The sequence below is a fragment of the Lepidochelys kempii genome, chromosome 14, assembly GCF_965140285.1.
Source record: "Lepidochelys kempii isolate rLepKem1 chromosome 14, rLepKem1.hap1, whole genome shotgun sequence".
In the NCBI taxonomy this organism is placed as follows: Eukaryota; Metazoa; Chordata; order Testudines; family Cheloniidae; genus Lepidochelys; species Lepidochelys kempii.
In genome coordinates, this window is record NC_136393.1 from 25781462 (window position 1) to 25800571 (window position 19110).

At 48.0% G+C, this 19110-nt stretch overlaps 1 protein-coding gene across 1 annotated transcript in view; it reads left to right on the forward strand.

Annotated features, from left to right (window-relative positions):
- Positions 1–543: 543 nt before the first annotated feature.
- Positions 544–19110, forward strand: part of MYOCD (myocardin) — a 471633-nt gene continuing 453066 nt past the window's right edge. The window contains exon 1 of the mRNA XM_078848423.1: positions 544–1101. The gene's annotated coding sequence lies outside the window, so the exon portion shown is untranslated. The remainder of the gene's footprint in view (positions 1102–19110) is intronic.

Genomic DNA, 19110 nt, shown 5'->3' on the forward strand with positions numbered 1-19110 from the left:
CCGTACCCCACCATACCTTGGTTACAGGGCACAGCAGGTGGCAAAGGCTGCTTCCCTTAGCACAGCACTGATAGGGGTGAACACACTTTTGCAAGAGGCTCTAAAGCAGATGGGGGCGGGGATGTGTCTGCCAGCCCCTGCACAAACTGAAGCCGTAAGTAGGGAAAGCTCCTGAGTGAGAGCGGGCGGGTTTATAGTAGAAGCAGACTCGAGGGTGTAAAGCTGCACCCTGTGACTCCAAAGCAGTTTGCTTACAAGATCCCGGTGCAATCTGAGGGGGATTCAGGGTGGAAATTGAGGAGGGTCTGGGGCAGTGACAGCTGGAGCTATTTGGATTAAAGGCAAATCGAGACTGATTTGGAAATTAAATCAAGAACTAGACCCATAATATAGCCGGCAAGGAAAGAGCAGCCCAGTGCCAGCCAGGCAGCCTTCTCTGGTGGGCTTGCTGCACATCTGAAGGGAATGCTGCAGCTACTGCTGTTATCTGAGCCCTTGGAGAGGAGGCTCCTCCTCTTCCTTAACTCTTCCCGAGTCAGGAGAGCTGTGACTGCTCCTTGGATGCTGCCCCAGCGTGACTGTATTGCCACTGGTGGGGCGCTGGGAGCCTCTCGTGCTCAGGGGGTGGCTATCGCAGTGCACTGTTCGGGGGGGGAATTACAGCTCTGACGCTGCAATTTGTTGTGCATGGTGCATGTGCCCCTTGCGTCTAATAACACAGACTCTGTTGTTTTCCCTGCAAGGTTGGATGCTTTCCCCATCCCTCACCTGGTGAGGTGGTTCAGCAAGGTACAGGCCACTCAGACAGCCCCCCTCCAGCAGCGGAGAACCTGCGCCAGGTGAGCCCTCGACATCCCCTCGCCTGCACTGTGGGCTGCAAGAAGTTAATTAATCGTTGGAAAAGCAGCTTCCAGAGTTTGTCTAATTCCACCCACACCAGCTTCTTTCACTCTATTTTAAACCGGTTCTTACTCTGCTTCAAGTTTTAAAAAAACTATTCACTGCTCCTCTATAAAAGCGGCCATAAGCCTCGGAGAAAGCGAGGAGTCACAGTTCCAGCACCTCGGCCAAGAAGTTGTAGCTCAGCTGAGAAGTCTGCAGGTAATTTATGTTTCATACTTAATCATCTTTTTGTTCTTCGAGTTGCTTTCTCTCATGCTTGGGTGGTTATCTGTATGCATATTGCCTGAATAGTGTGGTGACTGGTTCTATAGGGGTAGAGAAATAGAAAGAGAGAGAACTCTTATTTCTCTGTGTTATTTAATATTTGGTTATTCCAGAGACAGCTTTGCTGGCCAGTGCACCTGGTGCATGCTGGATGAAGTGCATCCACACTTGGCAGTAATTTGGAATAGAGAATAAATGGTATTTTGCAAAGTTAAAGAGCTGGCTAAATAAAAGTCCCAGACACATCCCTCCGACCTTCAAGAACTTGCATTGAATGAAACATTGAAGGGACTCAGTAGCTGGGTTTGTAAAAGAAAGATGATGATGCAAATCCATGTGGGGTCTTACAGGAGTCTGGCCTTTGCTTTGTTACAGCTGTCTAAAGGCTGGTAGGAAAGTTAATTTAATCCCCCGTCGCTCCACTGTGCAGGTTGTTCAGAAAATGACCCTCCCAGAGGTTTGGTCTGTGTGTGATGGACACTGGAAGGGGGCTGGCCCCACACTTTTATTCCTCTTCTTGCTGGTTTGACAGCAGTATCATGTCACGTCTCTGTTAAACTTGGAGGGGTTGTTCCTCAGGTTACACATGCTGAAAGATCTCCGTGACTCACACATGCATCCCACAAACTCTTAGAACACAGCTCTCAGAAATCCACTGCATTTAGGAGCTGCTTTGTCTCTTTTCTTTTTTAAAATGTATTGCAAAAGCCTGGTTGACAAAACTATTGGTCTCCCTTGTTCAGGACAAAAACATACAGAGACCACTCCCTCCCAGGTGCCAAATTGGACGACCTAGGTTGTGGGCAATCCAGGGCAATCCTTGTGGAAGCCCCATCTCAGCAGCAATTACGTAGTTACATTTTGCAAAGGGTAAATTGTGGAGCAAAGGCAATGTGGATGGGGCTGTGAGTGCAGCACTCCTGAAGGCAGAGTGGAAAGTGGAGGCTGCCCAGCTGTGAAGGCAGCACTGCCACTAGCTGCAGTAAGGGGGGCAATACCATGCCATGCCATCCTTACGTCTGCCCAGCGTTTGACCTTTGTGCTGGGAGGGGTGGTTACAGGGGTGCTCAGACGAATTTTGAGGTGCTCCCACAAAATTATAGCTATAATATATGTATATATAATATATACATTATAGCTATAGCTCCCACAAAATTATAGCTCCCACAAGCACCCACCCCGTCCCTGTCTTCTAATGGCTTCACCACACTGTGAGGAGAAGGGACTAGTGTTTGGCTGGATTTGGGTGTTGAGTGTCATGCATTCAACTGCCCTAGAGCCCCTCTGGCTGCAGATCAGCTTTCCCCAGTCTGCTAAGAAAGCTCCTATCATCTCAGTTACCTCCGTGTTCAAACACCTGCCAGAAAAGGAGGGTTCTTCCCAGGTTGTGATTAACAGTATTCTCCTGCAAATGCCTATATGTCTCCTAGCCCAAAGGCGACGTGAACGTCTGGTACTCTGCAGCCACATGCCAGCATCTCTGCTACTGCGGCCTTGCCCCACGTTCTAATGGGGATGGTGGTTCAGTGCAATGAGGAAGGCTGTTGTGGGTCTTGCGTGGTGTATATGGGCTATAGCTACCCTCCTTTGCGCCACACAAATAGACAGCCATATGTTACCGTAGATAGACTTGTCTGATGCTCACATTTAAATGTACCGGTAAGTAGGGTGACCAGATGTCCCAATTTTATAGGAACAGTCCGAATTTTGGGGTCTTTTTCGTATATAGGCTCCTATTACCCCCCACCCCCTGTCCCAATTTTTCACACTTGCTGTGTGGTCACCCTAACTGTAAGAGACAAAATATCTTAGTTATGGCTTTGTTCTGCGGCTGACAATAGGTAACTAAAAATATCTGACTTTGTTCCACCCAGGAAAGGTCTCTCAAGGGGCAACACTAACATTTTGCTGGATTTGTGTAAAAATAGAGAAAAAAAAATCACATTTTTGCCACAAAAATCTCACAAAACATATAACTAATATACCTGGTGTATTGATTAATTACATTCTAAGGGCCGGATGGCTCCCATGATTGATAGTACATTCCGGAGCCCTTCACCGTGCCATAGCGCTTGGCTAGTGCAGTGATGAGTGCCAGTACCAAGAGGTGGACACATTGCTGGTTCAAGCCCAGCCTGGGTTGGTAATGACAGCAAGTTCTTACTGACAGCTAGTTGGTAGCCTCTGTGAAATATAGTCCCCTTTCTTCCACATTTCTATCACAGTAGCAGCTCGAAGCTAGCCAGGCTGAGGCCCCATTGTGCTAGGCCAGGGGTGGGCAAACTATGGCCTGTGGGCCAGATCCGGTCTGCCAGCCGTTTTAAGCTAGCCCTTGAGCTCCCGCTGGGGAGCGGGGCCTGGGGCTTGCCCCGCTCCGGCGCTCCAGCCGGGGAGCAGGGTTGGGGGGTCGCTCCACGTGGATCCCGGAAGCAATGGTATGGCCTCCCTCCAGCTTCTACGTGTTGGGGCAGCTAAGGGGCTCCATTCTGCATGCTGCTCCCGCCCCAAGCTTCGCCTCAGCAGCTCCCATTGGCTGGGAACCACGGCCAATGGGAGCTGCAGAGGCGGTGCCTGAAGACAGGACAGCATGCAGTGCCATCTGGCTGTCTCCATGTAGGAGCTGGAGAAGGGACATGCCACTGCTTCCGGGAGCTGCTTGAGGTAAGTGCCGCCCAGAGCCTGCACCCCTGGTCCTCCTCACACACCCCAACCCCCTGCCCCAGCCCTGATCCCCCTCCTACCCTCCAAACACCTGAATCCCAGCTCAGAGCACCCTCCTGCACCCCAAATCTCTCATCCACAGCCCACACCCCCAGCTGGAGCCCTTACCCCTCCGCCCATGCCCCAAACCCCTGCCCCAGCCCGGAGCTCCCTCGCGCACCCTGAAGTCTTCATTTCTGGCCCCACCCTGGATCCCGCACCCCCAACCAGAGCCCTCACCCCAACCCCAACTTTGTGAATATTCATGGCCAGCCATACAATTTCTATTCCCAGATGTGGCCCTTGGGCCAAAAAGTTTGCCCACCCCTGTGCTAAGCACTGTACAAATGTATCGAAGATGACAGTTCCTGCCCCAAAGAGCTGAAAGTCAGAATGTAAAAGGAGGATGAGGAAAACAAACCAGCTGAGGAGGGAGATGTGGGGTAACATGGATCAAGGGATTGTGCAGTTCTTAGCAAACAAGGAGCAATGAGCACAGTCGGCCACCTGCCCGGCCATTCTCCGGTCCATTGACTTTCAGGCCAGAAGGGACCATTGCACTCATCTAGTGTGACCTCCTGCATAACACAGGTCATTGTACCCACCTAGAGATTCCTGCCGTAAGCCTATTGAGTGAGCTAGAACAGAGCTTTTCAGGGACACCCAGTAAAGACTCCAAGGGACAGAGAATCGACCATGTCCCTCGTCCTAGTTACTCTCCCTATTAACCAGTAGTGCTTTACTTCTTGTTTTAATTTGGCCAGTTTCAACTTCCAGCTGTTGGAGCTTGTTCTGCCTTAGATGATAGTGCTGCTACCAGCTTCTCCCCCTGATAATAATAGGCAGTGATCATGTCACCTCTTACTCTTCTTGTGGACAAACTAGAGCTTGAGCTTTTTTAGACAGCCACTGTAAGGCAGCGTTTCCAAGTCTCAAATTGTTCCTGTCGCTCTTTTTTCCACCCTTTCCAGTTTTGCAGTGTGGGCACTAGAGCTGGACACAGTGTCCAGCAGTGGTCTTACAAATGTCGTGGACAGAGGTAACATCACCTGCTTGCGCCGGTCAATATTCCTCTGCTTATACATCCAAGGATCGCATTAATCCTCTTAACCACAGCATGGCACTGGCAGCTCATGTTTCTGCCATGACCCCTCAGTCCCTTGCACAGTCACTGTTTTCCAGGATACAGTCCCCCATCCTGTAAGCATGACTTATTTCTGGTTCTTAAAAGTATGACCAGGCACTTGGCTGTATTAAAATACACTGCAACTCACTTTCCTGTGTGCACCATGGCAGGGGGAGTTCTGAGGAGCAACTTGCAGGAGACCAGGGGGCATTATGGATTGGGGCTGGGAGTTTTTTCTGTGTGTACAGGGCAGCCTGGCAGGCAGGAATTCTAAAGGGGCTTGTGGGGGAAGCAGAGATGTGGATGATGCAGGGAAGTGTCAGGGGTGGGCTGAAGGGATCTGACCTTGGAGTGAGATAACAGGTTGGCTAGGGAGGGCAGGCTAAGCTGTGGAGGGCTTTGGCGGGAAGGAGGTAGGGTTTGTATCTGATGCAGCTGAAAAGGCAGAGCCCCTGGACATACTGGAAGCGGGGGAGCGGGACTCAGAGCGATGGGTCAGGGAGATGATGTTAGTAACAATATTTTGAGGGCTGCTGACATTGAGGCCAAAGGGGATTGCAGTGTGGAGGAGTGCTGGGGCTTGGATGAGATTCATCTCTAAGAGTTTTCTTGTGTCCACACCCTGACAACTGGCCCTAATTGGCCCCACGTCCGCAGGAACCAAGGCCAGGATGGGCCCTGGAAGAGGAGCTCTGGACTGGCCAGACGCTGCCCCCACCACTTCTGTGGCTAAACAGGAGGCTTCATTCGTCAGGGTCTGTTAATCCAGCACCTTTTACCAGCTCTAGAAAAGCAGTGATTGGACTCTGCAGCAGGTGGGGCCCAGGAGCTCAGGAAACGTTGTATTACTGTGTGCTCCCCAAGTGAGTTTCCCTGGCCTGGTCCCACATCATGGCCCAGCCTGCTCACAAGGTCAAGGCACTAAACTTAGACTCCCTCTCCCCTACGGCAAATGTGTCGTTAGGGAACAAGCTGCAGCTGGAAGTGATTCACACAGTGTTTGGCGCCCCCGTATTTTCAGAATGTACCTGCTTTATTTCTTGGCTTTGTTGTCTGTCATTGGAGAGTAACCAAGTTACAGAGTGAGACACATGAAGATCCATCGAGCCTCGCCCCCTGTGGACCTTGGTAAATATGTTAGCAAACGGGTAGGAAGAAACTCCATCACTGAGTCAAGTTGTGTTAGTCTTTTGTCCTTAGAGGGAGGCCCTGTAGACACTTGCTGGTTCTTCTGGTTATTATCAGTTAGTATCTGGATGACGGTAGCACCGCCGAGTTCCTGGGTGGGGACCCGTTGTGCTAGGAGCTGTGCAAACACCATACAGAAGAGTGGTCCCTGCCCCAGAGAGCTCACAATTTCAGTCATTAATTCTTGTGATCTTGCCCTGCCAGACACAGAGGTTCGTTAGGTTAGGAGGGTGGGTCTGGAGGGGCGTTGTGGCCTGGAGATACAGTGTGCACAACTCAGAGTGGAAAGCTGGCCCTGGAGGCTGGCCCAGGATCCTTAGCTTCAGTTTCACCCAGTGTTTGGAGGCTGGGTATTTGGTCCAGCTATCAAGGCTCTAGCAAGGGCAGCCAGGTGAGCCAGAGTATTGCAGGAATTACTGCCACCTAGCGGGCAAGCTGGGCTGCTGCCCAGAAGGTGGCACTGCAGCACTGATGGCCGGCGCTCTCAGCAGCATGAGAGAAGCCTTCCAAAGCACGCTGTAGACATTGACTCTAAACGCTGCATCTGTGTACATCAGTGTCCTCCTGCTGGCAAACATGGAGAGCATGAGGAATCCACCGTGCCATAGCAGCTGTGGAGCTGAGCACTCTTCACGGGAGACTTCTCCAAATAGCTGGGGCACAACCAGAATTTTGCTAAAGAGAGGACCCAGGTCACCTGCTTGGCCAACCCAAATTTGAGTGGCATTGCCCTGTACACCAGGTCACAATGCCACTCACTCGCTCAGCTCCCCCTCATTTATCTGGTCAGGAGCCAAAAGCGGGTCCTGGCCCCCATACACCTCTTTCATTGCTCTGCCAGCTAGGTGGGTATCTCATGTTCTGGGAAGCCCTAAATGCCTCTCAGCTACTGCACAGCCTTTAGGTAGGTGCTCATGACTATGGGTTTGTGTATCTGGCCCTGCAGTGACAGAATATTAGCCAGGATGGATAAGGAATGGTGTCCCTAGCCTCTGTTTGACAGAGGGTGGAGAGGGATGGCAGGAGAGAGATCACTTGATCATTACCTATTAGGTTCATTGGCCACTGTCAGCAGACAGGATACTGTGCTGGATGGACCTTTGGTCTGACCCAGTATGGCCATTCTAATGTTCTTATGACTCCTGGCCTTCCTCATCTCCCACATATCCAACAGCAGCCGGCTGCTGAGTTGACAACATGTATTAGTCGTTGCTCCTGCTCTTTGAGGGAGTGTCTGAAGCTTTGGGGTGATTCCATGAACCTGCGATGGAGCCACACCAGTGGGTGGCTCTTGGGCTCTTCTCCATGCCCACGTGATTGTACGTAGTATGGAGGGGTTAATCGTCAGTCTGCCCCTCTCCATACTACACGGGGCTCATTCTCTGGGGGGCACATCATGGTGCTCTGCACATGGCTCAAAAGCTCCAGTTCAGAGTGAAAAGAACATGAGTTCTTAGTGCAACACTGTGGCCAAAAGAACTAATGTGATCTTGGGATGCATATACAGGAATAAACATGGTTTTGGTAATTAAATATTCATGGTAAATAGGCCCAATGGCCTGTGATGGGATATTAGATGGGGTGGGATCTGAGTTACTCAGGAAAGAATTTTCTGTAGTATCTGGCTGATGAATCTTGCCCATATGCTCAGGGTTTAGCTGATCGCCATATTTGGGGTCGGGAAGGAATTTTCCTCCAGGGCAGATTGGAAGAGGCCCTGGAGGTTTTTCGCCTTCCTCTGTAGCATGGGGCATGGGTCACTTGCTGGAGGATTCTCTGCTCCTTGAAGTCTTTAAACTACGATTTGAGGACTTCAATAGCACAGATATAGGTGTGAGGTTTTTTGCAGGAGTGGTGGTGAAATTCTGTGGCCTGCGTTGTGCAGGAGGTCAGACTAGATGATCATAATGGTCCCTTCTGACCTAAATAGCTATGAATCTTAAGTAGGAGTAGAGAAGATTATTTTACCTCTGTATTTGGCACTGGTGTGACTGCTGCTGGAATCCTGTGTCCTGTTCTGGTGGCCACAATTCAATGAGGATGTTGGTAAATTAGAGAGGGGTCAGGGAAGATCCACAACAATAATTAAAGTATTATGAAGCTTGCCTTATGGTGACAAAACTCTGAACACACCTTATAGTGATTGACACAAAAAGTTCAATCTATTTACTTTAACAAAGAGAAGGTTAAGGGATGTCGTGATCACAGTCTGTAAGTACCTACATGGGGAACAAATATTTAATAATGGGCACTTCACTTTAGCAGACAAAGGTCTAACATGATCCAATGGGTGGAATGTGAAGCTAGACTGGAAATGAGACTGGAAATAAGGTGTAAATTGTTAATAACGACAGTAACTAACCAATGGAATGATTTACCATGGGTTGTGGTGGATTCTCCATCCTTGACAGTTTTTAAATCAAGCTGGGATACTTTTCTAAAAGATCTGCTCTGGAAATGGTTGTGGGGTAGTTCTCTGGCCTGGGACCCACAAGGGGTCACACTCAATGATCATGGTGGTTCCTTCTGGCCTTGGAATCTAAGATTTACCTTCTCAGCCCATAACATCTCGGGCAATAGTAACATGCGCCTAGTGTAACCATGCCTTCGTGGGCCACAACTGAGAATACCAAATTGAGGCCAAACTGCTGAGAAATAGGGCAGACACCCCTGAAACTGGTGGTTATTTTCCCATAAGATATACCAAACCAGTAACAAAAGTAAACTTCCGTTTCACCACACTGGCTGACAAAAAGCAGTTTCTAGTCCTTCTATCACTACCAAAAACACTAGATTTAAAAAAAGAAAAGGAGGACTTGTGGCACCTTAGAGACTAACCAATTTATTTGAGCATGAGCTTTCGTGAGCTACAGCTCACTTCATCAGATGTTTACCGTGGAAAAGTCTGCTGCAGTTTCCACGGTAAACATCTGATGAAGTGAGCTGTAGCTCACGAAAGCTCATGCTCAAATAAATTGGTTAGTCTCTAAGGTGCCACAAGTCCTCCTTTTCTTTTTGCGAATACAGACTAACACGGCTGTTCCTCTGAAACTAGATTTAAAGATGAGTGGTTTTTTAAAACCAATTTCATCAAATAAAAGGTTCTTCTGATCCCAAAGGACCAACCACATACCCAGGTCAATATACAACTCAGCTCTTACCCAATAATCATGCTGTTGCCAATCCTTTAATATCTAAAATCAAAAGGTTTATTTATAAAAAGAAAGAAAAAGGTGAGAGAGTTAAAATTTGTTAAAGGAATCAAATACATACAATAATTGCAAAGTTCTTGGTTCAGGCTTGTAGCAGTGATGGAATAAACTGCTGTCTTAAGTCAAGACTCTGGTTGCTTCCAAATTATTGGAAGGTCCTCAGTCCTTTGATTAGAATGCTCCCATTAGTATAAGTTCATAGTCCAGAGGTTTGAGCAGGAAAGAGGCTCGAGCAGGAAAGAGGCAAAATGGAGATGTTTCCAGCACCTTTTATATCTTCTGCCATGAGGAGGAAAACCCATTGTTTCAAACAAAGCCCTCAGCACAGCTTGTGGAAAATTACAGGTAGCAAGAGTGTGTTTGGAGTAACATGGGCAAGTCACATGTCCATGCACGATTTCCCTTAGTCACAGCAGGAAAGTCCATTTAGTGTTGATACGCATCTTCTATTGTGAATTAAGCATTCTTTAATGGGCCCTTTAACTTGAACAGTCCCTTCAAGATGTGCAGGCTAAATACTTTGTGGGCGCTACCACAGGAGCAAACATATTTGAAATACAGGTATAGAGCCAATACTCATAACTTCAAATACAAAAATGATATTTTGCTATTTGTATGCATATCATATTCAGCAAATCATAATCTTTCCATAGACACCTTACTTGACACACTTTGTACAAGATTTGTTGCAATTATAGAACAGTGGCAGCAACAACGATCTACATGGTCATAGTTTAATCAGATAACATCACACCTAGTAACTGCCCCTCCCATTCCCAACCTGTGGCCTTGCCCAGCCCACATGTACCAGCACCGTCCTAGCTGAGGCCATGTTGCGCTCAATGGACAATGAGCCCAGGCCAGTGTGTCTTCCCGAGCTACGCATTTTCTCTCTTTTGTTGATTTTTGCCACAAACTAAACGAAAAATACACTCTGCTAGTTTGGGTGTCTTGAGATGCAGAGGCACTGGGTTTATCTGCTGCCAGCAAGGGGTTTCCTGCTTCCTGCCAGGGATTAGCAGTGTCTGTAAATGTGACAGTCCTGGAATGGGGCTGTTCACTCGTTCTCTGTGGCAGGTGAGTCCCAGGCCTCCTCCCAGCAAGGCCCCAGTCCCGTCGGAACTTGGACTGGACAAGCTGATTATACAATGGGCTGCTCATAAAGATCCGTCCCACGGAGACAGTCCCCTGCCCAGTGGAGATGCTACCCTCGAGGGGGTAGCGGGGATCTAAGGCCCAATTCTCAAAACCAACTCAGTCTTGATTGGAAAGATTCCTCTTTCAGCATGGGGGACTCTGTGCTTTACCATCATGGCATGGGCACTAGTCTCACCAGGCACATGCCATTGACCAGCCAATAGCAGAGTTTGTTATCCATGAAGCAGAGCACCCTGCATATGCACTGGGCTGGTGGGGGGACTGGCCCAGCCTGGAGTCCCTGCACAAGGGCTAGTCTCAGCCTTTGTGCCCCACAAATGTCAGGAGTGCTCAGGGTATGAACCCTGGTTCCAAGGAAGAGAGAGGAAGTGCAAGCATCCCCCTTCCCAGTGGGCATCAGGGCTGCTCTGGCTCGCATGCCCCTGCAGGTCCAGGAGAGATTGTTCCTGTCTCCAGCTGCTGCTGGGCTGGAGCCTCTACCACCCCTCTCGCAGGGCCACTGGCTAACCCAGGAGTTGTTCTCTCCTCAGGGAGAGCACACCAAGTGCCTGCCCATGGACGGACCGAGGGGATAGATAGAAGGTGCCATGGGGTTGATCTCCCTAACTCCATGGAACTATTTCCTTGGCAGAGGCAGGGTGAGGGGAACACTGGAGCAGCCAAGCCACATCTCACTGAAGCTGGGCTGTGGTGAACACTTAGCATTCAGGAGAACACTGCAGCCCATTGGGGTCTCTCAGCCTCGTGTCCATCAAGCAGAGTCCAGAAGGATGGAGACTCACCTCCATGGCTGGCAGCACTGGCTGCCCTACAGTTCAGTAGAAGGGCCTGTGGATGGTCGCTGTCTCGAAGCACCCTGGCCTACACTCTGGGCTGGGTGGGCTGGGAGTGATATGCTCAAAATCTTTCTGCATCTCACAGGCTTGGGAGTGTTTGTTTCGGAGGCTACCAGTCACGTGGCTGACTTAGCCTGGGGCTTGCTCAGCAGGGAGGGATCAGAGAGAAAAGGTCCGTGACTCCCTGAAAGGAGCGTCCCTTTGTTTCACCTACACCAATGCTCATCACACTTGAGGCCTCTGGGGTGGTGCAGTGGGCCCGATGGGTTCTTTGAGGTGTCTATGCTCCTTTTGCATGTCTCCCATCTGATTCCACCTTGCGTTGTCCTCCCTGCCCCGTCCCCATACCCACATTCAGGCTTGCCCCTGCCATTCTGCAGGGCCCTGGTGTCCTGCCTGTGTATAGAGCCCCACAGGCAGTGTGGAATTCCAGTGGGACTGCCCCATGGCTCAGGCATCCAGCTTTGGAGAGCTCCCTTTCACTGCATGGAAGTTACAGGCTGAAGGTGGGACCCTCAGGAGTAACTGGGCCACCCCCAGCTTGTAACCTGGTAGCTGGGTGCAGCTGTGCATCAATTTTAAGTGGCTGTTGGAATCTGTTCTGATTTCTGCAGGGAAGCTGCCAGAATTCTTGACATGCCCCCAGAGGGGCTTCTACAATATGCTGAACCCCTGGAGAACCTGGGGGCTCTCCTAGTTCCTTGACAAGAGCTCAGCCACTGTGGCATGTTCTGCATTAGGTATAACAAACATTCTCTGACCTTTAAGGAGAATCTTGCCTCGGCCTTTATATGTATTAACAGCACAAGCGTCTTCTAATCTGTCACTGGCTTGACATTATCCAGACCCTGCAAATATCTAGTGAATCTCTCACACATCCAGATGTTTGCCAGACATTCTATGCAGTTGGGTGTGATCTTGGCACCTGACAGCCATCTCGCTGGAGCAGCACGTCCTTTGCTCACAGGCACCTCCATGTAACTGCAGGAACACACTCCATGAAATAGCTGGGGGCATCTGCTGAGATGGGAATAGACTTCGGTTGGTCATAAAATGCCCTCGCGGTCCATAGGTTCTGTAAACCCTCAGTAGCACCCCTGGGGCTAGGTCCCAGCATCACACGATCTGCTCTAAGCAGCTCAGAAAAAGAAAAGGCCAGGGGTTGATTTGTTCCCAACTGGTATCAGTCTGAGGAAGCAGCAGCTGCGATACACTGGTAGACAGTGGCATTGCCATTCCTGCTTTGACTTGCTCTGGTTTTGACCTCTTCCCCCCTTCACCAGCCACATGCCCTGAGAGCCCTAACTGGGTGTGTGCTGGTGTAAGCCACTGTTCAGTGTGTGTTACAAATCTGTGCCAATCTGAAGAGGATGGGAGTCTGTTACAGTTGTGTTTCTAGAGCCCCCTTTCTAGCCAAGCTGTACAGCTCATGCTTTAGTTCTGGGATGCATTGGTTCAATGCCTGGTGTATTGGCCAAGATGGCAACCCTCACATTGGCATAGGACTTTCTCTATTAATTTTAGTCCAGCAGCTTCAGCTACGTTCAGCATTTGTTTTAGCCTGATGTTATGTCCTTTTTCAGGCGTCCCATAGGCCATTCAGTCCATCCCACATATTCCACTGCTAGTACTGGGTAGGTTTTACACCGAATCCTCCGGCTAAGCATTTCTACCCAGTAGACTCATAAGGCATGTCAGGTGGAGTGTCACCCAAGAGCCACCAGCCCTAGAAGGCCATGGTGGCCAATACCAGTCAGTGGCACTCAGAACAATGTGCCCTGAAAACCACACACCAATATAACTGCTGATAAGGACTCCGAGGGCCCTGGTACTTTTGTGTTTCATAACTGAGATACTGGGCTTGATGGGGGACATGTCAACGTGGTGCTAGCTTTGGTGCACCCCAGCAGTCCTGAAGCACTAATGCATATGCAAGCATGAACGGAGGGTAATTTTATTAATTTTCCTGGGTGCCAATTAGATTTTAATGCTGAAATTTAACAAACTAGATTTGCCAATTTGCTGAGTGGTATAGCCAATACAGAGTTTGAATGAATAGGATAACCCTGTTTCACTGAGCCCAGGGAGCATTAGGGTACTAATTTATACTAGGTTATTTTCAGGTCAGCTTTTAACTTGAACAGTATTTCTCAAATCAGGACACTTGGTTCCAGTTAAGAATTTATTAATTTACCCAGAACCACATCAATATACAATCAACAGTTCACTACTTAGGTGCAGACACAACCAATGTTCTAGGCATGTACTGAACACACCAATACAGCCTTACAAGCAACTGTCAAAGACTAGGGTTGACGGCTCAGCAGTTTCACCAAGAAACAACGCAAATCATCAATATTTCTTATTACATTACTTAAGATCATCAGTTCTTCAGCAATACATTGATCACCCTTCTCCAAAGAGTACAGATGTACTTGGCTGTAAGGGACTTTTAAAAGTTTGGGGATGATATGGTCCAAAAGGGAGCAGTTTAGAATATCAAAAGCAATTGCTTAAAGGTATGGTTCAGATCTCTCTGATGCCAATTTGCTTGGCCCTATAATGGAAGGCATGCATATAGCATTAGTTTAAATCTAAAATATGGTTACCTGAGGCCTCAGTACAGAGTACAGACTCAGCCAGGTAACCTACAATTATTTATATTAAAGAATAGAAGTAGAAATACCAATCTTTGAAATGAAATCTCACCTCTTCTGACCTGTTAACCCTGGGATACAGTGAGAGTCCTTTCCACACAGCTAGTCCAGGCATCCATCACCCTGGGGGTGCTGCAGCTTCCTTATGTGTTCAGTCAACTCTGGGGTCCCACATTGTGACCTCAGTTTTATATGCCCTGTTTCTCAGGTTCCTTGGAGGAGGCCACTCTCTGATTTCTACTGGGCATGTGCCAACTGAATGCTCAACTTTCACAATTTCTCTGCTGCTTCCAACTGATGCAGTAGATGGTGTTGGTGTATAACAAATGTCTTCAGGCCTTTTATTATCGGAGGCCTTTTATCTTTGGTCCTTTTCAAGGTTTGTATTTCAATATTAGCCCACATTATTAACTGGACTTTCCCCCCTTTGAACAATTTCTTTTAATAATCCAAAGTCCTGTGCTAGTTTATATCTTTCAACAGTCCTTCTTCATTATGCAACACAATTCCTAGTACTTCTAGAGTACCACAGCTATTTAGAATGATCAACAAAATCCCTTACAATCTTCCAAATTTGATGGACATAATTCATACATTCTGTGATTGCAGATAAGCATTGCATGTTATTTACAGTTTATACCAGAGAAAGAGACATTACCCACCTATAGAGAGATGTGGATCTGATTTACAAAGCAAACAAACATGCAGTTTCTAATTATAATCTAAACAGGATTATTCATGGTGTATTTGATTTACAAGGCAAACAAATGTACAGTTTATAATTTGGGGTGAAGAAATGTGGTTTGGATTTCTGGGGGTAACAGGCGGTTTGCCTTATTTGACCTTCCATCTCATGAGCAAGTTATTTCTCATTTAGTTAATGCACAGCTTCACCCTCCTCCCACATCTCCTGATCTATTCACAATGTGCAATAGGCCACTTTGCACAGGAAAGTAAGGTGTTACCTTTGCCCGTTCTTTTTAGCTAGGTTGGGAGGGAGAAAGAGGTTTTCTCCAGGTGCAAATTATGAGAGGTTCTTGCCTATGTGAGTAACAATCATTTCATATAGCTGTTTTAATTCTCAGGGAGTGGAATTTAGCTGATCTATAGATCCTCAGACAAAGTGTTTCACATGATGTGCACCATTTTCTTACTGTCTTTACTTCCTAGGTGGATCCTATTTTGAGATAAACAGCAATAGAGAGCTTTGCTAATTGTTCAGGGTCAGGAGGAATAATAGTTATTAATTAATCAAAGCATGTGTTCTCTATACTTCTCACACATGGAAATGCCTCCAGATGGAAGTAAGGCCTTACTTTTGGAGGGAGGAAAGGGGTATTGGGTTTTGTTTTGTAGATTTTAGGTGATGCTCTTGGAATTTAAAAGTCCAATGAAGATGCATCTAAATATGAACTGACTGGGAAAGCTTTTTTTTTTAACCCTGTGTAGGAGCTGCAGCCATTAATAGAATACTTTCCATCTGTCTATGTATGCGAGTGTGTGTGTGTGTGTACATTTGGAAATGACAGCACAGCTGTCCTGTCACATATTTTAGAGCTGAAAATCAGTCTCTTCTTGATTCACCTGCTGGAGTCTGTTTGGTGCAGCTGACTAAGGGCAGAGCCAATGAAGGAGCAGGACTCTCTGTCTGTGGGAGGTGTCTGTTGCTGGTGTCATCAGGAATACCCAAACTAGTTTTAGTCAAATATTAAACAGCTGATTTGTGGATCTTTCTGCTGATACAAGTCCCTGGTTGATTTGTGGGATCACATGGCTTGTTACTGGTGATGATTCAGGCAGCTGCTGGGTACTTATGAAAATATTCCTGAATCCTAAACATTTCATGGATTTTAGCAGAAGGAGTATTTGTCCGGAAATTCATGCAAGGAAGTGTGTTATTCTCTATGGGTCAATCGGCCAAACAGGGAACCCAAACGATGCTATATGATGTAGGGGACCAACCATACAGAGTGAAAGCAAAGAGCAAACAGCCAAAGGAAACAGGTTACTAACAACCCACAGGTTGAAATCTGGTCAGCCAACTACTTGGCAAATACTTACAAACAGCAAATGCTCCCACAGACACTGCAGACAATGAGTGAACAGCAAAAGGGCTATGTTCCTGAATATTACCCCCAATGGATCAGCAGACCAATTTGTAGCTCCTTCTCTAAACTCACAGAAGCTGAAGAGCAGGACTGGGAAGATGCCCTGGTGCTGATGCAGAGCTCTCAGCCAGCACTGTGCTCCTAGATCCCCTCCCAGCAAACACAGCCATGGGGAGTCAGTGATTTCACAGGGCTTTGACCGCAGCCTAGCCAGTGATGGACAGTGTGTGGAATTTAACTTGCTCAGACCCACAGCAGCTTTTGCTGCCTTGCTAATTTTCTAGGGTCAGTAACAATAACAGTTCAGGTTGCAGAGTGGTAGCTGTGTTAGTCTGTATCAGCAAAAAGAACGAGGAGTCCTTGTGGCACCTTAGTGATGAATCACTACAAAAAGTTTTTTTTCTCCTGCTGGTAATAGCTCACCTTAACTGATCACTCTCGTTATAGTGGGTATGGCAACACCCATTTTTTCATGTTCTCTGCGTATAGATATATCTTCCTACTGTATTTTCCACTCCATGCATCCGATGAAGTGGGTTTTAGCCCACGAAACCTTATGCTCAAATAAATTTGTTAGTCTCTAAGGTGCCACAAGTCCTCCTCGTCCTAATAACAGTTCAGCGTCTCATTGCCACGTGGGACCCATTTGCAGCTCAGGCAATGTTCCTGAGAAAGTCCTTTCCTACCCAGTGTTATAAGGAAGGGCTTGACTTCATTATTTGCACTTTTTGAGGTGGGGCTGAGTTATATCTCCCCAGAGACCCCCCCAAATGCTGTAACAGGCACGTTACGATGAGCTCCAGCTCCAGCTGCCCTGCTTTGTTCTATCACTGCGAAACCCTCCGTCTGTCATTGCTGCTGAGCAAACAGCCCCTATGCATCCCTCCCAGAGCTTGCCATCCCTGCTCCAAAGAGCTACCACTAAATGCTGCCCTGATTAATACTGAACAAAACTGCCCCAAGGCCTGTGCCCGTGTGTTCTCACTACTGTACCATAACAGTGCCCCCACCCCTGGCCCTGCAGTGACAGCTGCACTCCTCTGAGTATCGTTTTATGTCCCTCGGGCTGGGTTAGCAGGGAGCAAGCGTGGTTGCAAGTGTCTTTGTGGATGGTGAATGGCATTTCAATGTGCCCATGGCTGCCCCTTTCTCAGATGCTTCACAAACATCCCCAGAGCTGAGTGCAAGTAAAGCCAGGCGTGCTGGGGAGCTGTCCCAACAAGTCCCAGCCCAATCTCCAGACCCAGCACAGAGCGATTTGGATCGGGCTCATGTCAGGCTCTCAGGCAGGGTTTTCAGAAGTCCACACCATGCATGCTCACGTGCACCACCTATAGGAGACCAAGGGTTGTGTACAGCAGGTATTCCTCTCTTCACAGGATTGCCCTTATGAGAAATCCCCACAGAAATGATCACCGCTATATAGGTTCTTTGAAACACCCTATAGAATTTAATGGAAAATGGAATCCCACTGTAGGATTCTGTTAGGAAGGAGATCTCTGCTGTATTCTTTCCATTTTGGGGTAATTTCTACAGGAACCCATGCATTGCTTGGCGGCATTGGATCCCAGGTTCATCCGGCCCAGTATCCTGCCGCTGACAGTAGCCACGATGAGATGCTGAAGAGGAAGCTGTAAGAATCCTGCTGGAGCAGATGCGGGGTAATCTTCCCTCTTGTTAGGTCTTATCGTCGTCTCTAATAATGAGACACTGGCTGAAGCCCTGAGACAGGTTTACTACCCTTCCACAAAGCTGGTAATCATTAGTGGGGATAACTCTGGATCCTTTTTTTCAATCTCGCTAAGTTCTTGGCCTCATCAATTTCCTGTGGCAGTGAGTTCCGCAGCCTAACTGGGCCATGTGTGAAAATGTAAATCCCTTTTCAGGTTTGAATTTACCGCCCTTCAAACTGCATTGACTGTCCCAATGTTCTTGAGTTGGGCCAGGGAATGCAGAAGTCCCTGCTTTATCTTCTCTAGACCACTTAGTATTTTAGGCATTTTTATCAGGCTCCTTCTGATGCGACTCCTCTCTAAAGTAAAAAATCCCAATCTTTGCAATCTCTCTCCATAGGAGAGTTTCCCCAGGCCCACAATCACTCTCATCACCTTTCTCTCATGCCCCTGTTGTTCTGCGATACCCTTTGGAGAGGGGTTGATCAGTGCTTCACAGTCACTCCATGAGTCTGTACCATTGATTCATATACAGGCATTACCATATATCCAGTATTCTTCAGGCATCCTAACAATCGGACCCTATTGGTTTAATCGCTATTGAATTCTATAGGACTATTTGGTAAGGTGGGTTCAAGCCTACATTCAAACACGCTTTTTTATTCAACGTCCACAAGAATGGTCAGAGTTAACAGGGCCATTGACACCCCCTCGAGTGCGGGTGCCTTACTGAGCTCAACTTTTAGAGCGGTTAGCCCCCTCTCTTTAAAAACACAATGGAACAAGTAATGACAAAGGAGGCCATGTCCAAGCGTGTCTCCAGCCTCATAGATCACAGCAATAAGCAGTCAAGCTGGCTGAACATGCAGTCCCTCGGGGCAGGAATTGGCTCTTGTCCATGTTTGCCCAGTGTACAGCCACACAGGGCCCTGATACCAGCATAGAAACATCTAGTAACAACAACAACCTTTTCATTCCTACTTTGAACGATCAGAAATGGCTTTCAGCAGCAGAGCAGGGCTGACCCCTGGAAACTAAGCCCTGGCCAGACCACATACAGCGGGCTGCACCTATGTAGGCTGCGTCGGAAGAGCATGCCTCATGCCATGTGCTATCCAGTTCCCATATGCTGTGGGGATGGGGTCTGAGTGGCCTCTCCAGGGATACAGCCGGAAGCTGCCCATTACTGAAGTGTTTCAATAACCCATCTGGCAGGGAAGGTTGGTGGTGGGGATGGGATTCAAACTCCACCGCGGGGATGGGAGCCAAACACTACTACACTCTC